This window comes from Ahaetulla prasina, chromosome 7 (genome assembly GCF_028640845.1).
Source record: "Ahaetulla prasina isolate Xishuangbanna chromosome 7, ASM2864084v1, whole genome shotgun sequence".
Taxonomy (NCBI): domain Eukaryota; kingdom Metazoa; phylum Chordata; class Lepidosauria; order Squamata; family Colubridae; genus Ahaetulla; species Ahaetulla prasina.
The window spans coordinates 57,754,613-57,775,858 of record NC_080545.1 but is presented as its reverse complement, the minus strand read 5'-3'; positions in this window follow the sequence as shown (position 1 = coordinate 57,775,858).

Sequence of the window (21,246 nt, the reverse complement as noted above, 5' to 3'; positions counted from 1 at the left end):
TCAAAGCTGAAGAGCCAGTGCTGTCCGAAGACGTCTCCATGGTCATGTGGCCAGCATGACTAAACGCCAAAGGCACACGGAACGCTGTTACCTTCCCATCAAAGAGGGAAGGTATTTTTTCTACTTGCATTTTTTACATGCTTTCAAACTGCTAGGTTGGCAGAAGCTGGGACAAGTAACGGGAGCTCACCCCATTACACGGCACTAGGGATTCAAATTGCTGAACTGCTGATCTTTCGATCGACAAGCTCAACATCTTAGCCACTGAGCTACCACATCCCTGATAATGCAATGATAGATAATACATTGTTCTAATCCCTCCACTCTCTCTGAATCCGCATTCTGACTGTTTTGGTGGATCATAAACTGAGCAATCAATCAATCAATCAATTTATTATTACAGTCTTAGACCAGAAACATATAAGATGAGCATAAAACAATAGTTCCAAGACAACCAATGTACTCCTAGGCTACATCAACAAAAAGATAATATCAAGATCAAGAGAAATATCTGCTGTTCTGTATTGAACTACTGCACCTAGAACATTACAACCAGTTCTGACTACATTTTAAGAAAGACATTGATAATAAGAGCATGTCTAGGGGAAGTAACCATAAGGTAAATGGTCTGGAAGGGGAAAAAAAACTTAGCTTCCCAAACAGAGGTTTCAGAGGCTGAAAAAAGCATTAAAAATGAAGCTTCAGAAAAGAAGCCACCAAACAGAGCTTCAGAGGCTTTTTTTTCTGAAGCTGTTTCAGAGGCTTTCAGAGGCAAAAAAAAAAAAGTTTTTTCTGAAACAGAGTTTTAGAGGCAGAAAAAAAAGCAAGGCACAGAGCTCACAACCAAGGAACCTGTTGCTAAAATTCACCTCTGGGAACAGCTGACTGGGGGTATTCTGGGAGGCTGATCCACCTGCCAATCAGCTTTTTTCTTATTTTTCCTTCCCAAAAACTAAGGTATGACTTATACTCCGGTGCGTCTTATACTCTGAAAAATACAGTAAGTTAATTTTGGTTGAACGTAAGGAAAATTAGCCTAATGATAAACCTTTATGGAACAGACTGTTTTGAGAGAAGTTGCCTTGGGCAAGGGATTGAGATAAGTAATATCTAAGGTATCTTCCAACACATACATTTTATGAGATTTTTTTTCATTTTAATGCAATTCTGCTTTTATTGTTTTTTTTAAAAATGTTTTTAAAACTGTTAGCTTTATTCAAAATTAATGTAGTAGTATCAAACACCAAGAATAATTAACTAAAGCAAGAAGAAAGGATGATTTAATCATTCCACTTCATCATTTAATTCAATTATCCTTATTATTTCAAAACTGTCTTCAAGCACATCCTATAACTTTAAGACAACTAAATAAAACAAACTAATAAAGAGATGATTATCTTTTTGTATTCCTTTGGGAACACTGTTCATTTAAAAGAAATTCCACAAACATAGCTCAGTGATGCAATTATACATGTTGGTTTTTTTTTAATACAGATTGGCTTTCCATTATTCTGAACTCTCAAATACCAATTTTGTTCATCAGATCCAATTGGGTCTTTCCAAAATTAGCAATTCCTTGACAAGCTGAAACCATAAAATATCATGCTAAAGGTTGGTGATTTACATATTCATTTAGCAATAAATATAGATTTAATATATTTATCACTTATCACTAGTGGTAGTTAATACCCCTTTCTTAGCATCCTCTCCACCATGTTCAGGAAATAGTTTTGTTAACAACTGAGATCTGCAAATACTATATATGTATAGTATTTATGTAGTATTGTGCTACATATGGAAAGCTTTTTAATATACACAGAGAGAAATTAGGAAATGGTTTATTGTGATATTTTACTCCAGTTTTCTATAGCATTTTTATTTCCTTCCAAAGTAATTCTTCCATATTTTTGAAAAACTCATAATTCCGTTATTTCTGTTATGTGTTTTACATTTTCAAGGAAAGTTCTTTTACAGCTCTGAGTTTATAGATTGGGGTAAACATTCAAATATTCTACTATAGCTATTGATGTTCAGGTGGTGTATATTTGTTTTTATAATGTTTGTTCTTTTCAATCTGGATTTTATATTTTTTATATTGCTTGTTTTTATATTTGTTGTTTGATTATGATATGTAACCCAGAGTCACATTTTGTAAAATAGGTGGCTACACAATATAATAAATAAATAAGTTGAAAGTAGCCTTAATCCTTGCCCCATCCATGCTCTATTTCCATTCAAACATCAGATTCTACTTGCTATCAGATCATGATAATTTTAGGTAATTATTTGATCATTGCTCACATCTGGACACAAGAATCTAAATAACTATCTTGGGATAAGAAAGGGCTTCCTGTATCTCTTTGCTATCATCTAGTGGTCATCCAGAATATTGCAGGTCAATTATAATATGCTAGTTCAACTATTTGAATATAGTTGGATGGATGGATGGATGGATGGATGGATGGATGGATGGATGGATGGATGGATGGATGGATTTATATATGCATTCCAAATTTATTTTTTTATACACACACATATTGCACAATTACATGCTTATATATGTAAGCAAGCAGTAATGTTTTCTGATTTATCCATAAATTATAATATATTCCCATTACACCTGTTACATAATCAAATTCATAACGATGATCCAATATAGGACAGGAATATTCGTATTATTACTTTCTCTCTGTCCTCCAAAAAATTAGTCAATGAATGGTGAGATTCCAAAACAGATAAAGCAAACCAGATAGATATACATACATTTAGATCTATGGTCTTTAAATTTATTTGAGATTATTGCAGATAGCTAGGGATGTTATTTTATTTTGAAACCTTCTTTACTATTTTATTTCATTTGCATCTTCCAGTAAAGAAGTTAAGTAAGGTTCTGCAATCTAATTAGGTTGGGATTTATCTGGCAAGATTAAAATTGTTGCAGTTTAAAGGGTTAAACAATTACAATTTTGCATGGAAGTGTTAATGAGAATATGATACTGCATATGTGGACCAAAATGGAGTGGAAGGAATGGGTAGGAACTGCTTCAAAAATGATGGAGTCATTTGAATTCTTTATCTGATGTTTAGATGGTCTGCAATATTTTGCATATGCCAAAGAAGGTGAAGCAGCACACCAGGTCAGTTTTAAATTCAGCCTTAGTAATACAGAATTCATAATGTAAATAAACTTCAGTGGAATGAGGATGAATACTTCTCCCACTTGAGAAGAAACAGAGAGCAAAACTGCTAGGGGAGAAAAGCCAAAACAGCCCCTATATATTAGGGGATACCTTTGACTAGCTTTGTTGACTGAGCTTTTGCTCAGATTTATAATGTCGGACCCACTGAACATGCCTCTGCCAAGGAAGTGTCATAGTGCCTGAGAACCAAGGACATTTTACAGTAGAACTAAAGGGGCAGTGAAAGCATACTTGTGAAAGGAAGGATTATTCAGCAACTGTAAAACTAAAAAAAAACAAAAAACATGTCCATGGAGATCAGATGAACTTTGCCACTTTGGAAGATGTTTGCAAGCACTGGTCGCTTTTTGAAGAAACACAGAATGTAGGAAATGTATTATCTTGATTAGTTGAATTCTGGCACACTATTCTAAACCCAATTAAAAGACAGTTTCAGAAATAATGAATAACAATACTTTTGCATTCAGAAATAAGATTTTTCATTTGTCAGTGCTAGAAAGAGTCATGGCAATTACACTGCATGTAAAGATATAAGTTTCTTCTGCTTAAAGTATCATAAATGAAAAATATTAATTGGCAAGTATAGATTTATATAAAGGGAACGAGATGGCTGAGGGGCTAGGACATTGAGCTTGTTGATCGAAAGGTCGGCAGCTCGGCGGTTCGAATCCCTAGTGCTGCCGTGTAATGGGGTGAGCTCCCGTTACTTGTCCCAGCTTCTGCCAACCTAGCAGTTTCGAAAGCACGTAAAAATGCAAGTAGAAAAAATAGGGACCACCTTGGTGGGAAGGTAACAGCATTCTGTGCGCCTTTGGTGTTAAGTCATGCTGGCCACATGACCACGGAGACGTCTTCGGACAGCGCTGGCTCTTTGGCTTTGAAACGGAGATGAGCACCGCCCCCTAGAGTCAGCAATTACTAGCACATATGTGCGAGGGGAACCTTTACCTTTACCTTATAGATTTATATAATTAAAATTGGGTGTCTAATAAGATCATAGTAAAGACTGGTGGTGCAATTCTGGAATTCAGAATTCGTTTCCTGGACTATTATGCAATGTTTTATTTCACAGGGATCCCAAATTACCATTCAGATGTATTGGGTAATATTGGTAGCAACAAACAGACCAGATCATTAATTCCCATTGTGATCTACCCATCTACTTAGTGGATCAAAGACCTGATTATGCTTGTTACTTATGAGCAGATTGCCTATGGACATACACTTTATAATAAAATGTGGGACTCATTTATGAAAAATATAGTAGGTTAAAAAGTATGAGAATTATATAAATATATTAGAAAAAATGTACGCACAATCTTGTATGTTTGCATTAATTACTGCTATATATAGACTTGTAAATATTTACTCTTGTAATGACATATTAGACTCTATATTTTAATTTTTATTGCATTTTTTCACTTGCATTTTTTCACTTGTATTAAGCACTTGCTATGCCTTTTTCATTATGTAAATGAATGAATGTGCTTGGTTCCTTTTTTATTATTTTTCTGCAATTATTTTAAAAACATTTATATTTTAAAAATCCTATTTGACCTACTTTGATTCATTCATTTACATAATGAAAAAGGCATAGCAAGTGCTTAATACAAGTGAAAAAATGCAATAAAAATTTCCAATGTGGAAAATGTTTGACTTTAGCAGCAAAACAAATATATTGAAAATATATATGGAACATGGGTATAGTAAAAGTTTTTTCCCCATACTATAAATACTTTCTCATTATTTTCTACTCAAATAATGTTTATGCTGAAGTAATTCACATGGCAGTCCAAGGGAGGCTCTATTAAAATCTAAGTTATAAAGTCTGTCCCCACCATTTTTTGTGGCTATAGTCCTACTAAACTCAAGGCAGAGATGACCAGACTCAATTTATCCTACTTCCGGTAATTATGTGAAGACCCAACTCTCTGGAAAAAGACTCTAACGCTGAGAAAGGTGGAAGTAAAGAGAAGATTAGAACACCTAGCATCAAGATGAATGAGGTCCATGATAGTAGCAATGGGTGTACCATTGGAAGATATAAAGGGCCAGATTAGGACAGATTGTTAAACAAAAAAAAATCTATCTATGTGATCACTAAGAATCAACAATGACATGGCACATTAGCAATTATTCTACCAATATTAGGGAGAAAGCAAGCATATAAAAGCCAAATCTAAAGTAGCAGGCACATTGTTATGCCAGTTTCTTTTATATTGTCAGTGAGTATAGGAACATTAGAATAGAATAGAATAGAATCTTTTATTGGCCAAGTGTGATTGGACACACAAGGAATTTGTCTTGGTGCATATACTCTCAGTGTACATAAAAGAAAAGATACGTTCATCAAGAATTCTAAGGTACAACACTTACCCAGAAGACTATTTGACTCATATGTTCTTGACATCATACTAGTATGTGTTCGTTGATTTTTATGGAGACATATCCTAAGGTTTGATGGAATAACAATCCCTAAACTTCCCAAACCAGCGTTTTTAGAATTTAGTCTTGAACTCTAAATTTATATAATCTTCCTATTTTAATGCAGTTTGTGCTTTATAATTCAAATGCCATTCTCTTCCTTGCAATGCTCTGAAATCCTGGGTAACAGATTTCATGGTGAAATAGAAAGCTAACATAGACATGTCAGTGAGCTGCTCTTTTCTGAGAAAAAGGTAGCGCATTTAAGCTCCAAGGCAGATGTGAATTTGAGTTAAGCAACAAGGTTTTTATATGATATACAGAGCAATATATGATCTATCTAGGAAGACAGAGTAAATGATATTCAGTAAAAGCAGCTAAGCATAAATCAGATGATCAATTATACCTCTGATCTTTAGAAACAGGACCTATTAACTGTACTTAAATACTTCCAGATTCAGTTAGACTTCATTTAAAACTACTCTACAGCAGTTTACTCTGGGGACCATTAGCTATAAAATGGCTTTCTAATTCATATTATTCTGACTTCCAAGCATCTTGAAGATACAACCTTCGATATTTTTTGCCTTAAAACATATTAGAATAGAATAACTATATAGAAAGGGGGGGAGATGATTTAAGGGTAAAATTACACTAGATGAAGAAATACAAATATGGGTGGGGGGGGGAGAGTTCAATCTTATCCTGAAATAAAATTCCAAAACTTAATTAAGATTGAGTATATTTTATATTATTATTGCCTTAATATTATTTGCCTCTCAGAAAATAATAATTTAAGCAATACAAAGTCTCACTTTTTCCTGTTTAGGTACTTAGTTTGTTTTCAGTTTTATGCAATATTTAAAAATATTTTTAAACCAAATAAAACACTTAAATGAATGCAATAAATCTAGATGCACTTGTAACAGATAACCTTAATATTGAAAATTAAATAACAAACCTTTCCAGAATAATTTAGCATGTGCCACAGCCAGAAAATATAGGATTAAAATAAGGCATAAGATAAGTACATTAAAAACTGTTTGTGGTCTCTTTTACCACACAGGTACAAAGGTAGCTGCATCTGAATAGCTGCTAGATTTGAGTAGATACTACTGAGATCACCATTATGCTTTCCCTATCCTGACTATAAGTACCATTTTACCTCACTTTACACCATTTACTGATGGCCAGGATTCTGCTTTGAATATATTTTTTAATTCTCTTGCATAAATTGACTAGGACAAAAGATGCCACATGAATCGTACTGACTATTAAATTCATACTTGCATATTGTATACCATCTTACCTTTTTGATGCCAGAAACAAGTACCCTTTTTTATCTGTCAGTTTACCTCAATAGATATGTCTAATCTATCAGGCTGGACTTTGGAAGGTAAAATCTGCCAAATGGTAGGCCCCACATTACTGCAGAGAGTTAGGAAAATGACCATGAAGGGCTCTGTTATCTAAGCAACAGCGGATAAAGTATTTTTAAGTCCAGAACAAACAGATAAAATTTAGAAGACCCTCCCAGATTCATCAAAGTATAAGAAGAAGGTGGAAGAATAGCATAATCAGACTTGTAAGATTCTGTATTATAGCCTATCTAAAAAAGAAAAACACAAGTAGCTGTAGATGTCCTATGGAGTTAATTTCATAATCTGGTCTATTAGTGGGGCTGACAGTCACAGTCTAAGCACTGTCCCTTTGAGACTACATTTAACATCAAGTAAACATAGAACAAGAAGGAGGATTGTATCACACTCCTATGTATTGTTGTTGTTAGTTGCGAAGTTGTGTCCGACCCATCGCGACCCCATGGACAATGTTTCTCCAGGCCTTCCTGTCCTCTACCATCCTCTGGAGTCCATTTAAACTCATGCCTACTGCTTCAGTGACTCCATCCAGCCACCTCGTTCTCTGTCGTCCCCTTCTTCTTTTGCCCTCCATCTTTCCCAGCATTAGGCTCTTCTCCAGTGATCCTCCCTTCTTATTAGGTGGCCAAAGTATTTCAGTTTCATCTTCAGGATCTGGCCTTCTAGAGAGCAGTCAGGGTTCATCTCCTCTAGAACTGACCTGTTTGTTCGCCTTGCAGTCCAAGGGACTCGCAGGAGTCTTCTCCAGCACCAGAGTTCAAAGGCCTCGATTCTTTGGCGCTCAGCCTGTCTTATGGTCCAGCCTTCACAGCCATACATTGCAACTGGGAAAACCTATGTACACCATCTTGCTGATTTGGCCGCATCTTCCCAAGGGGCTCATGCAAGTACGTTCATTTTTTCTTAACTAAAATGTGTCTTTTAAAAGATTGATTGCCATGAAATATTCTCTATCTATTCATGAAACAACTGAAGTTTTATTTTAAAATTTATATTTACCTTTCTTTAAAAATAATAAAAGAAAAAATTAAAACCAGTAGTATTAATCAAATTTGTTATACAATAAAACTAATACAACTAAATAATAAATCTGGTAAAAATAACATTTACAAACTTAATAACATTTTTGAAATAAAAATTTGGTGTCTGGTCATTGGTATAAACATTCCAAAGTTTGGCTAGAGAAGTTTATAAAACTTGAATTTTAAACAAATGAACATTTGATGAATGAAGGCAAATATACATAACCCAGGATAATGTTGCAAGATCCAGTCCAAGTGTAGATGTACTTCTCAGAGAAGTTCCCTGACGATGGGCTCCAGTACGAATCCAAAAGCTCAGAAGACTAAACACCTCTGGTCCCAGTAACTGACCCAGATTGGATCCAGAATATTTAAAGTTCTATTAATTCTTTTCAATATACATTCATTTCTTTTCCTCTCTTCTTCTTCTTCTTTTTAATATTTTTCATGATATTTCATTCCTTGGTATCTAAAATTATGTGATAGACATTTCAGATCATGTATAGTGAAGTCAATAGCCCATTTGAAAATAATTTACATAATTTACAGACTTTTTTGAAATACTATCCAAATGTATATTTCTTGAATAATAATGATTTTATTAAGTAGCTGAAACAGTTATTTTTAGAACAAAAGCAACACCATTTTATCAATGTCTTTTGAAAAGAATATTGCTAAAGAGGGTTTTTTATTACTGAATATGCAAAGTAAATGACACAATTTTATTAGTTAAAATTAGAAGAAAAACTTGATACATTATGCATATCTTAAGCAATAAGCACTGTTAAATATGAGCTTAACAAATTGCTGCATATATATTAATTTTAGAAAACCATGATATTTGGAAAACAGAGAAAAATCTAGTGGCATTTACACTTAAATAAATTAAGCAACAAATTCTTGTGCTTGTGATATACAGTACATGGAATAGTGCATACAGATTAAGGCTGTGCATATCTTCAAAGGAGTGCTTTGCTTCACTAATGCATTGAGCAAAGCTTTCTTCCAAGCTGTTACAGGAAGCAAAGTGGCTTCTTGCTTTTAAAAGCAAAGCAAAATGGACACATGGCTTGGCTTTACCTCAATCCTGAAACCTTACCAAGAGCTCTGCTATCTGGAAGAGGCAGTCAGAAGTCTCTTCTAATGATTGGAACTGCTACTCAAAGCTTTATATAGTTTCCAAGACATCTGAATAACTGTGTGAAAGAAAGAGATGGAAGATGCAATTCTGCATAAGAAAACAAGGCACACATTTTTTCTAACAAAGAAATAGCTGTTCAGTGGTTTGTTTGTTTATCGTATTCATTTGGCTGCCCATTTAACCAGTGGAATTCTGGATGGCGAACAATATAGTACACGCTCTGTATCAATTTAAAAAAAAAACATAATCAGTGGTGGGCTACTGCCAATTCAGATTGGTTTGGGTGAATCGGTAGTTCTGATGATCAGCTGGGCCTGTCCACCCAGCCCTGCCCTATCCTGTCCTATATTTCCTTCTTTCTGGCTCAGCTGATTTGCACAGCACAGCTGATTTCTACTCCTCCACTGTTCTATTTACCGGGGCTGCCTTAGAAGATAAGCAGCTGAGCTTCAAATTGCTGTATTTTGAACGCTGTGCGCAAGCGCGTTAAGCAAAGTGTGTGTTCACCAAATCGATTGTTAAACTGGTTGTAGCCCACCACTGACCATAACCCACATGTTACATGTAAATATTCAGAAATGCCAGAGCTCCATTTTGCCCAACCTTGGGGGGGAAAAAAAGTCTTCACAGCCTTCTGGAAGGTCAACATATTTAGGGGGGGAAAGATGTTCTATAAGGCAAGTGCCAAAACAGAAAAGTCACTCTTATCATTCCTTGAACATTTTATCACTCCATCTATCACTACATTCATAAGGACAGAAACATAAAAGGAACGGTTAAAGAAAGAAACATAGGATTTAGTACATGACCCTTCAAAAGGATGGCAAATGACCAGCTGTCTGCAAGGAGTATAAAACCCCACTATCCTGTCAGATCTGAAGAAGCTTCTTGGATGAGAAGCGAAACGTCTTCAAAGAAAAAACATGAAAGTCCAGTTCCCTCCTGAAAAAGCACCTTTAGGACAACTTGCACTATGTCTTCACTACAGCAGGGACCTAGAGGGAAATCACTCCCTTAGATTCTATACATGCAGGAAAGGATTGCCCAACCTGGGGCAGCAGATTGCTCTAGAGGAGGCCAGCTTTCTTTTTCCCCATCACTAGCTCTCTCAATTTCTCTATGTACAAGAAAAGTCAGCCTCTTTCTTCACAAACAGAGGAAAGAACCATCTAATAAAAGAAGAAACTGAATCTCCTCTTTGAAGGCCTTATCTATTAATGATGGAATGAGAGCTCCTCAGAAGATTCAGAATCTCCTTCCAGGTATAATATACTGTAGCCCTTGGGAAATATCTCAGAGGTACTCCAGCTAATAGTAAAAGTACTTCTCAGTACTTCCTAGACTGCTATGAAGAATCAGAGCTGCCTTGATGTTATAATAATTGTTATGTATTAACAGTTGTACCTTTAAATATTTGAGCGGGAAATCAGCACGTTGCTGATTGGACGAAGCCTCCTGCAGAACTGTATAAAAGGAGAGGTTTTCCCCCCAGCCTGTTGCTGGGTTCACCATATATTAAAGAGCTGTTGTCACTATCCTGGTCTCCAGCCTCGTTACTTCCAGAACTTAACATTGGCGACGAAGGTGGGATCTCGAGGCTAAGGAGAACCAGAACCGAGCTGAAGCACGATAGTTCCGAACCCAGCGAACGCAGGGCAGAAACGCGGAAATGGCAAACACGCCACCCGCACCGCATAACCCGGTCAAGGAGAAATGGGAACATATATGACCCGCTCAAAGCTTTCTAGAAGCCAACGAACTACAGGGGATCCCTGATAACCGCAAACGGGCTTACTTAAGCCATTGTGGGCCGGAGGTCATCGAAATCGCGAAGCCCTGGCAGAGCCAACGCCGATACAATCGGTATCGTGGCCGACTCTGCAGACTTTGCTGAAGAACCATTTCGCACCGACGCCGCCCAAATACGTGCAGCGGTTTGAATTCGGGGAACGTAGACAGATGGAGGGCGAGTCCATCGGTGACTACATGGCCGCTTTAAGAAGAGCGTCCAAGGACTGCGGATACCGAGACCTAGACGAGGTGCTACTCGAGCAACTCGTCCGAGGGGTCAAGGACATCCGTCTACGGCGACGGCTGCTAGCCAAGAGCAACCTGACACTAGCCAACGCTCTGGACGAAGCCAGAGCACACGAAATGTCTACTAAAGCAGCAGAGACCCTGCACAAGCCTCTTCAATCCAAGGCGAGCGCAAAGCCAACGCCAGTACACCAGGAGGAGATTCAGTCCGAATCCGACGGTGAGGGCGAGGATGAGGAAGGGGTATGCCGGACCGAGAAACGCGACATGGAGGACCGCGACGAGTGCGGAAGCTGCGGAGGGCAGCACCAGCGCCAACGCTGCAGGTTTAAAGACGCAACATGCCGGCGGTGTGGGAAGAAAGGGCACTTAGCTCAGGTCTGCAGAGCGGCCCAACCTTCCCGCCGAAAATTCAAATCGGCCAATCAAAACGCGGAACCGGAAAGGCGGCCCGCGATTGGCTCAAACAAGAAAGGCGCGAAGTCTAACCAAACGACTGTCATTATAGGCCGCGCCTCGACCAAAGTGGAGAAGAAGATCTTCACCAAGCCCAAGATAGAGGGAGTTCGGTGCAGGCTTGAAGTAGACACGGGATCAGCGATCACCATCATGTCCTGGGACACTCTGGCGAAGTCGCTGCCGTCCGTCGCGAAGCGCCACCTGCAAGCACAGCGGCTACGGGTGCACGACTACCAAGGGAATCGCATCCCTGTTCGAGGGACCACCTCCGTCCGAGTCGAGTATGGTCCACATAAAAAGACCCTGCCCATCACGATCGTCGAAGGAACTCTGCCCAGCCTGTTGGGACTAGACTGGTTTCGTGCCCTGGGCATGGGAGTGACTGGCATCTACCGAAGTGACTGTAACCTGAAAGACATTCTCTTTAACGAGTTCGAAGATGTCTTCAAGGACTGCCTGGGCAAGTACAAAGGGACCCCTATTTCCTTCAACTTAGACCCCAGGTAGCCCCCATTAGGCTTAAGGCGAGGAGAGTCCTTTGCCCTAAAACCAAAATTGATAAGGAGCTGGATAAGCTCATTAATCAAGGGATCTTGGTGCCAGTCGATCACGCAAGGTGGAGACGCCAATCGTCACCCCATAAAACCGGACGGGTCAATTAGAATTTGCGCTGACTACAAGGCGACGCTTAACAAAGCCTTACAGAAAAGCGCCACCCGGTTCCCGTAGTGCAACACTTATTGCACTCTTTGGGGCAAGGCAAGTCTTTGCAAAGTTAGACTTGGCCCAAGCCTACCAACAACTGCCAGTAGACGCCCGCACAGCCAAGCCCAAACGACAGACGCACAGGGTGCCTTCAAGTGCACCCGACTACAATTTGGGGTCAGTGTGGCACCAGGGCTGTTCCAAAACCTGATGGAACGACTACTGCAGGGACTCCCAGGGTAGTTCCTTACTGATGATGTCCTAATTTCAGGGAAAACATGGAGGAATTGGGGAGCGGTTAAGAAAGGTCTTGAGCATTTTCCGGACAGCCGGGTTAAAAGTCAAGGCAAACAAATGCCAGATCGGGGTCGAATCCGTCGATTTCTTGGGCTACCGGATAGACAAGAAAGGAATTCACCCTACTGAGAGCAAGGTTAAGGCAATTAGAAAGGCTCCAGCGCCCAAAAACAAAGCAGAGCTGCAGGCATTCCTAGGATTGGTTAATTTTTACGCGGTCTTTTTAAAGAACAAAGCAACCGTTGCGGAACCGCTGCATAGGCTCTTAGGGAAAAATACTGTTTGGTCTTGGGGAAAGTCAGAAAATAGGGCTTTTGAAGCAGTAAAGAACCTGCTCTCAAGTGATAGCCTGCTCATACAATATCACGACTCACTACCCCTAGTGCTGGTTTGCGATGCATCCCCTTATGGGGTGGGGGCTGTACTCAGCCATAGACTTCCAAACGGCACAGAAGCCCCTATAGCGTTCTACTCCAGAACGATGTCCTCCCCAGGGAGGAACTACAGCCAATTAGACAAAGAAGCACTAGCCATTGTATCAGGGGTCAAAAAATTCCATGAGTATGTTTTTGGGCGGAATTTTGAAATCGTGACTGACCACAGACCGCTACTAGGATTACTGGCTGGCGACCGCCCAACGCCTGTGGCACTTTCGCCACGCTTGACCCGATGGACTATATTTTTAGCCGCTTACTCGTACAAGCTGCAGCATCGACCAGGAAAGGAAGTGGGGCATGCAGACGCGTTGAGCCGATGCCCACTGCCAGGGGCGACCGAAGACCCCACTCCGGGGACACCCATCCTCCTTATTGACTCGTTGGACTCTGGCCCAGTCACATCAAAGGAAGTGGCTCGGGCATCATACCGGGACATTGTGTTAAGGACTGTACTCGGTTGGGTACAGAGAGGGTGGCCCGCTGCGCCGGGTGAACGGTTCAAAGAATTTGTTAAGAAACGAGATGAGCTCTCGGCTCAAGGGGGGTGCCTGTTATGGGGTGATCGTGTAATAATTCCTGTTAAGTTAAGGGGCAAGGTATTGGATCTCCTACACGAGGGTCACCCAGGCATCGTAAGGATGAAGGGGTTAGCTAGAAGCTATGTATGGTGGCCACTCATGGACGCAGAGATTGCTGAGAGGGTAGGGAAATGCCAAGCTTGCCAAGAGTCCAGACCGCTACCCCCAACAGCCCCTGTCAGAGAATGGGAAAAGCCCCAAGGGCCTTGGTCAAGAATCCACATTGACTTTGCTGGCCCCTTTCACGGCCAAACGTTCCTAGTGGTGGTGGACGCATATTCCAAATGGTTGGAGATCATACTCATGAAGTCCACCACGGCCGAGGCAGTAATCGCAACCCTGCGCCACCTATTCGCAACTCACGGGTTGCCGGACACTCTGGTGTCCGACAATGGGCCCAATTCACGGCAGCCCAGTTTGAAGAGTACCTGGCAGAGGAAGGCATCCGACATGCCCTCTCTGCGCCTTTCCACCCTGCGTCGAATGGCCTTGCAGGCGTCCCGTCCGGAGCGCTAAGGAGGCATTGTCCAGGCTCCAGCCAGGTGACTGGCAAACGAAAATAGACTTTTTCCTAGCCATCCAGCACAGAACCCCAAGCACAGCCACTGGGAAAAGCCCAGCCGAATTGCTAATGGGACGAAAACTCCGGTGCCCACTTGACCGTTTGAACCCCCATTACACACCCGAGGGTTACAAGGGGGAACTAGAAAAGACAAGGGAAATGAGCATAGGCGACCGGGTGTGGGCCCGAAACTATGGGGACGGCCCAAGTTGGGTCGCAGGACAAGTAACAAAGATAACAGGCCCAAAATCATACGTGGTAGAGCTACCAGACAACCGAGTGTGGCGACGCCACATAGATCAGTTAAGGAAACGAATAACTGACCAAACCAAACCAATAGAGACGGGTAATGACCAATACCACTTTGAATCCACAGCTGACAATGACCCGGGGGAGGCGCAAGACTTAGCTGAGGTCCCAGAGTTCCAGCGACGCCATCAGGTCCCCGAGGGAAGCAGCAGGGAAAATTCCAAAGTTAATCCAAGGCCGGATGGCCAAGAAAAAGAGTCGGCCAATAATCCGGAGCCCGATGGCTCAGAGAAAGAGCTGGGAGGAGACAACAGCCCCTCCGACCAGCTCAAAACACCACCCAGAACTGAACCGCGCAGGTCAGAAAGAACTAGGAGACGCCCAGGTTATTTGCGTGACTACGTCGAAAAATAAAATGTAAATAAATATGTAAATAGAGACAAAGTGTTTTCTGGGAGGGGAGGAGTGTTATGTATTAACAGTTGTACCTTTAAATATTTGAGCGGGAAATCAGCACGTTGCTGATTGGACGAAGCCTCCTGCAGAACTGTATAAAAGGAGAGGTTTTCCCCCCAGCCTGTTGCTGGGTTCACCATATATTAAAGAGCTGTTGTCACTATCCTGGTCTCCAGCCTCGTTACTTCCAGAACTTAACAATAATGGTTCCTCAAGGATTGATCACAGCAGAATTCATTTCCGGAATCACAGTGGAGTTTTGGCATAAGTTTGAATACGTTATCTTTAGAGCAAAAAACGAAGAATGAGCAAGAAAACTGCTCAGCCCCTATCCTCTTATTGCTGTAATTTATAATACTAAAAGAATTATGATGAATCAGGGAATCATTAACAGACAAGGGAAAAAAAGAATTCACTCAAACAAACACTGATGAAAACATGACATTAATTGCTTCCTCTGGGACTGCAATAATATAGTACACCTAATAATCTAGAGGCATCTTGACAGCTTTTCTCTCCAATATTTCACTTCAGACTATTGCCAAGGAAATACAGAGCATCATCCTTGCTTCCTAAGCAGTATTTTACTACCTCCTACGTTTTTGCAAACAATAAAACTGGAAGGTAGTTGTAGGATTTATGCAAGTTCATTCTGCTAATGGTTTGTGAATGGTGAAACATAATTATTCACTCAAAAGATATGTTATTGGTCATGAGTATTAAGCATGGGAGAAAAAACCTGTAAAAAATTACTCATACATAGAAGAGAGCATAAAGTATTATTGGGTTGTTGTTTTTTCCCCTTCATCATGAAACCACAAGAGATATGGTCAGTTACAACACAATCACTGGAGTGGGCAAAGTCAACATTTTTCACCCTTTTAAATGTTTTGGGGACCTGTTTTTCAGTAGCAAATGTCTATTATGTAGTAATCGTAACCTTAATAACATGTCTTTGACGTAAGCACTCAAAAACAAGAGATATATTAAAGATAATTTGAGTGCATGTGGTAGGTAAGGCATTCATGTTCAAAAATAAACAGCAAGATAGCTTTCACTGGCACAAGTAGGGACTTTCAATTTTAAGTAGCAGTTATCCATCTCCTTTATTCAGTAGGACACACGAAAAGCAGTCTAAACTAACATCCCTTATTGTTCAATCAGGCATGACCCCTTCAAACAAATTGTAAAAGGTTATCACAAGAGTTAAGAAGTGTTACTTTCTATTATCCAACAAAACAACTGTAGCTCCCATGCCCTGTGTTAGTCAACATTATTAGCACTATCAAGTCCTTTTGGGAGAAGTTGATGGTTGTGCCCCATTTTGCTCTATGTTGCCTATGAATTGGAACAACCTCTCTCTAGAAATTAGACTGATCTTTTTGGCAATGGTCTTCTGGAAACTAGAGAAGCCTGTATTCTTCTGGAGGGCTTTGAGGATTTTAATGTGTGCCATCATTATTGCTGATAGAACCTGTGCTATGAAGCCTCAACTGAAGACAGATGTCAATAAAATCTGACAGAAAACCATGAGTGGTGTCACAGAATAATACCCACAGTTATTATAACAATGCACTTCCAGTGGTCCCATTGTGCTAGACTCTACGCTTCCAGTTTGGGACTGCACAACAGCATGTCTTCTTTGAAACTAAAAGACTACCATATACTACTTTTTACCCCTTAATGTTATTGTTAATGTGGGTTTTTGATTGTGAGTTTTGATTCAATTATTCATTTTGGGATATTTATATTATTAGGGTTATTGATTACATTTATTTATTTTTCTTGGCATGGCTGTTTCATTGTAATCATAATTTTAGCAGTGAAATAATAGAAAAAATATAAACCAAAAAGAATAATCATCAGGAAATACCAGAAATTATGACTCAATCATGATTGGATTTAAATTGAACTGTCAAGGAGGGCTTGATTTGACTCATGATTCAAAATTCAAAGATAACTTCATTTTCAACTATTTTGAGATTTGATTTAAAAATGATTTGTCTGTGAACTATAATGATTTATCTGTGAGCATATAATGAGAAACCTAGCTTCAGTTGCTTTATTTTAGATCTCTGTGACATGAGAATAGCAAGATGGTAGACCTTTAGGGGAGATTAAGTTTTAGCTTGCTATTTTCCTAACCATGTTTTAATGTAATATACTATATATATCAGGGGTCTCCAACGTTGGCAACTTTAAGCCTGGAGGACTTCAACTCCCAAAGCTGGCTGAGGAATTCTGGGAGCTGAAGTCCTCCAGGCTTAAAATTGCCAAGGTTGGAGACCCCTGATATATATGTGTGTGTGTGTGTGTGTGTGTCTTGGTGTATTCGGGTCTTTTCCCGTGTAAGGTTGAAAGTATCTAGGCAACGTTTTGACGAGGTCCTACTCGTCATCTTCAGGCTGGTGCTTTCGGCTTCATGCTTGTGCGAGCAAAGGGTGGTCAGAGCTGCCGTCTCTCTATAAATACTGGTGGGGAGGTGTGGAGTGCTGGCTTTGTTGCTGTAAGCGGGTTGGTTGGCTGTGTTGTTACATCTTGATTAGTTGATGGAGTTGATGTTTGCAGATTGGTCAGCTGTTTCATAGCATCCTGTGTGGGTGTGTTCCTAGCTGTGTGCCCATTAGTCTTAACGACCTGGGTAATGGTCTTAGCTGTGTGCCTATTAGTCTTAATGACCTGGGTAATGGGCTGTGCTGCAACATCCTGAGCAGATGGCTGTGATGCAGCATCCCGGGCCCTGGTCTGGCTCTGAGTTTGAGGTCCTGTCATGTGTTCATGGCATGTGTCAGCTTGCTTTGCAAGGGGATCAGAGGAGGGTGCAGCTAGGATCATTACCCAGGTCGTTAAGACTAATGGGCATGCAGCTAGGACCACACCCACACAGGATGCTACGAAACAGCTGACCAATCTGCAAACATCAACTCCATCAACCAATCAAGATGTAATAACACAGCCAACTAACCCTCTTACAGCAACAAAGCCAGCACTCCAGACCTCCCCACCAGTATTTATAGAGACGGCAGCTCCGACCACGCTTTGCTCGCACAAGCACAAAGCCGAAAGCACCAGCCTGAAGATGATGAGTGAAACCTCGTCAAAACGTCGCCTAGATACTCTCAACCTTACACAGGAAAAGACCCGAATACGCCAAGGCCTGAAGCTCTGCAGAAGTGCAGCTTTGGCATCTCCTACAAAAGACTATCATTGTGTACTGGGAGTATTCAATTAACTCTGCATTAGTTACTTGGTGGACTATTGGTTATTTATTAGAGGCAGCAAAACAAGCCTGGCACAGGACTATGCAATACAGAAGAGCATGTGACAGAAAAAGACTGACACAGAGGAAACAGAATTTACAGACATAACAGTAGCTAGTATATTTAGGTGATCAAGATATTGAACTATGACTGATGCCACAAACCCAATATCAGCCACAGAAACTGCCTGGGCATGTTTGAGCTAGCTATATTTTCGTGGAAAACATATAGTACATTATGTATGTACTATCCTGTACTCTGTGTGTGTGTGTGTGTGTGTGTTGTACACACACACACACACACACACACACACACACAAATACATAAATACTGTTCAAGGTTTCTTATTCCATGATTTTCCCCTCCAAGCTTTTTACTTCTGCATATGCCATCTCAGAAGCAAGCTCCTGTGAATGTAATGCTACAGTATACTGTATGTATGGAGTGATACAGGTGGAGAGCCTCAAACTCCTGTATTTAAGATTCTGTTCCCTGTTTATTTATTTTGAGATAACTATTCTGGGAAGCAGGACAGAAAAGTTCAGCTTAAAATTGTACTGAGAAAGGAGACCATATGCCTAAAGCCTATTAGTCATTGACATAGTGGAGGAATAGGCATAGTGGAACAGCAATAAATCATTTCATTTTCTATTATTCATAACTATAGTATCCCTCTTGTCTCTGCATAAATAGGCACGATCATTTCAGCTTAAAACTGTCCAACAGTAAGCCAGTTATCTGGGAGAATTTATTTATATTCTGAACCTCCGGACAAGGCCTGTCTTAATTGCAATAAACCTACTTATATATAATAGAAAATGAAACAGCTATAGTATGCTCAAAATTTTAGCATCTATAACTTTCCCCCTTATGCCATAGAGAACAAAAATAAAACGCTCCAACTTAAATGTCATCTACTTCATTTCAATAAAAGCATGCTAAGATACTTCATAGGAATATGAAGGGCCCATTTGTGGTTGACGTTATTATAGCTTCTGATCTAGATAGCTGGTATTCCATTATTGTTAGTTTATATACTGTCAACTTCTAAGAAAGTTAGAATATTACTGTGGCTACAAAGGTAATACAGTGTGAGACCCAAGAGAAGAAACTGTTGAAGGAAGAGTTCAGTGACAGCAAGAAGAGGTAGCCTGGTCCAGATTAAGGCATAGATTCACTGGGAATCTCTAGTACCTAGGAATTTAGTCTTATGGTTTTCAAAATTATGTTTTCATTACTGACACACATTAAGCTTTCCAGATATCTATGTGGTTCTTGCTTCTTTATTTATTTATTCTTTATTACATAGGGCTTGACATATATATCAGCTGTACAGTCTGATAATTCTTAACCAAAGTGGACAATAGCAAGCCTTTACGATATATATGGCCCAAGCCACTTCTTTTTCTCTTTTGCAGAAATGAGAAAATGAAGGCTCCAGGGTCAAATATTTAACTTTAATCTTTTATTATGAACTTTTTGAAGATCCTCAGAAAATCAAAATCTTCTATCCTAATTTAGTTCACCAGTCAAAATAAGTTGTGAAATTTGGATTGGAAGAGGATTGCACAGTTGAACTTATCATGTAAACTAAAAAGGACAGTTAAAATATTGTCTTGTGTAACTTATCTAAATAAGCTATCTATTTGGAATATTATTAAGTTCATCAGCCCCAAAATTGTGAAATTTGGATTGGAAGAGAATTGCACGGTTGAATTTATCACGTAAACTAAAAAGAATAGCTAAAGTATTGTCTTGTGTAACTTATCTAAATAAGCTATCTATTTGGAATATTATTAAGTTCATCAGCCGAATAAGGAAATCAGCATGAATCCAATTTGATAGTTAAAACTCTTGATTTTAGTTCCTTTGTTTCAATGTAACAACTGTTATTGACAATACATTTTTAAGAAGCAGAATTTGAGCTAAAAGAAGCTTTATTTAGACATTAAATGGATTTAATTTTATTGCTCTAATCAAAATTTGAACTTAGTGAACATATTGTTGCATTTATTAAAATGTACTAAAAGTGTTAAAATTAATATTTTAATAGTTTGCTCTTGTTGTGTAAAGTTGAGATTTTTTTTTATAAAAAACAAAAGAACCCGGGAAATCTATCAAAGAAACTATAAAGATGTGTTTGCTGTTTTCTTTGAAAAGAGCAGCAAACACCAAATATCCTTTTTTGTGGTCTAGTCTGGATTCATGTTCAGACAGCAAATGTGTTGTCAATTTCCGCTGTCCTAGATCTCAGGCCAATGCCAGCCCACAACAATTGCTGCTTGAAGCTAACAAATGATTAATTCTCTCCCACCCTACCAATAAATTCCATATGCAGAAGCTGACCAGAGAGACAAATAGATCTTATCTGAACACTCTCAGTGTTCAGGTTGAAGCATGTTGCACACTTTATCTTCCAATGCTTCATCCTAACTTTGGTATCCTTGAACTTACCATCCACAGGTTTTGAAATTTATTCATTATTGTTAGGTTCGGGAAGTAACGAGGCTGGAGACCAGGGTAGTGACAACAGCTCTTTAATATAGGGTGAACCCAGCAACAGGCTGGGGGAAAAACCTCTCCTTTTATACAGTTCTGCTGGAGGCTTCGTCCAATCAGCAACGTGCTGATTTCCCGCCCAAATATTTAAAGGCACAACTGTTAATACATAACACTCCTCCCCTCCCAGAAAACACTTGGTCTTATTTACATATCTATTTACATGTTATTTTTCGACGTAGTCACGCAAATAACCTGGGCGTCTCCTAGTTCTTTCTGACCTGCGCGGTTCAGTTCTGGGTGGTGTTTTGAGCTGGTCGGAGGGGCTGTTTTCTCCTCCCAGCTCTTTCTCTGGGCCATCGGGCTCTGGATTATTGGCCGACTCTTTTCTTGGCCATCCGCCTTGGATTAATTTTGGAATTTTTGACCCCTGATACAATGGCTAATGCTTCTTTGTCTAATTGGCTGTAGTTCCTCTCTGGGAGGACATCGTTCTAGAGTAGAACGCTATAGGGGCTTCTGTGCCGTTTGAAGTCTATGG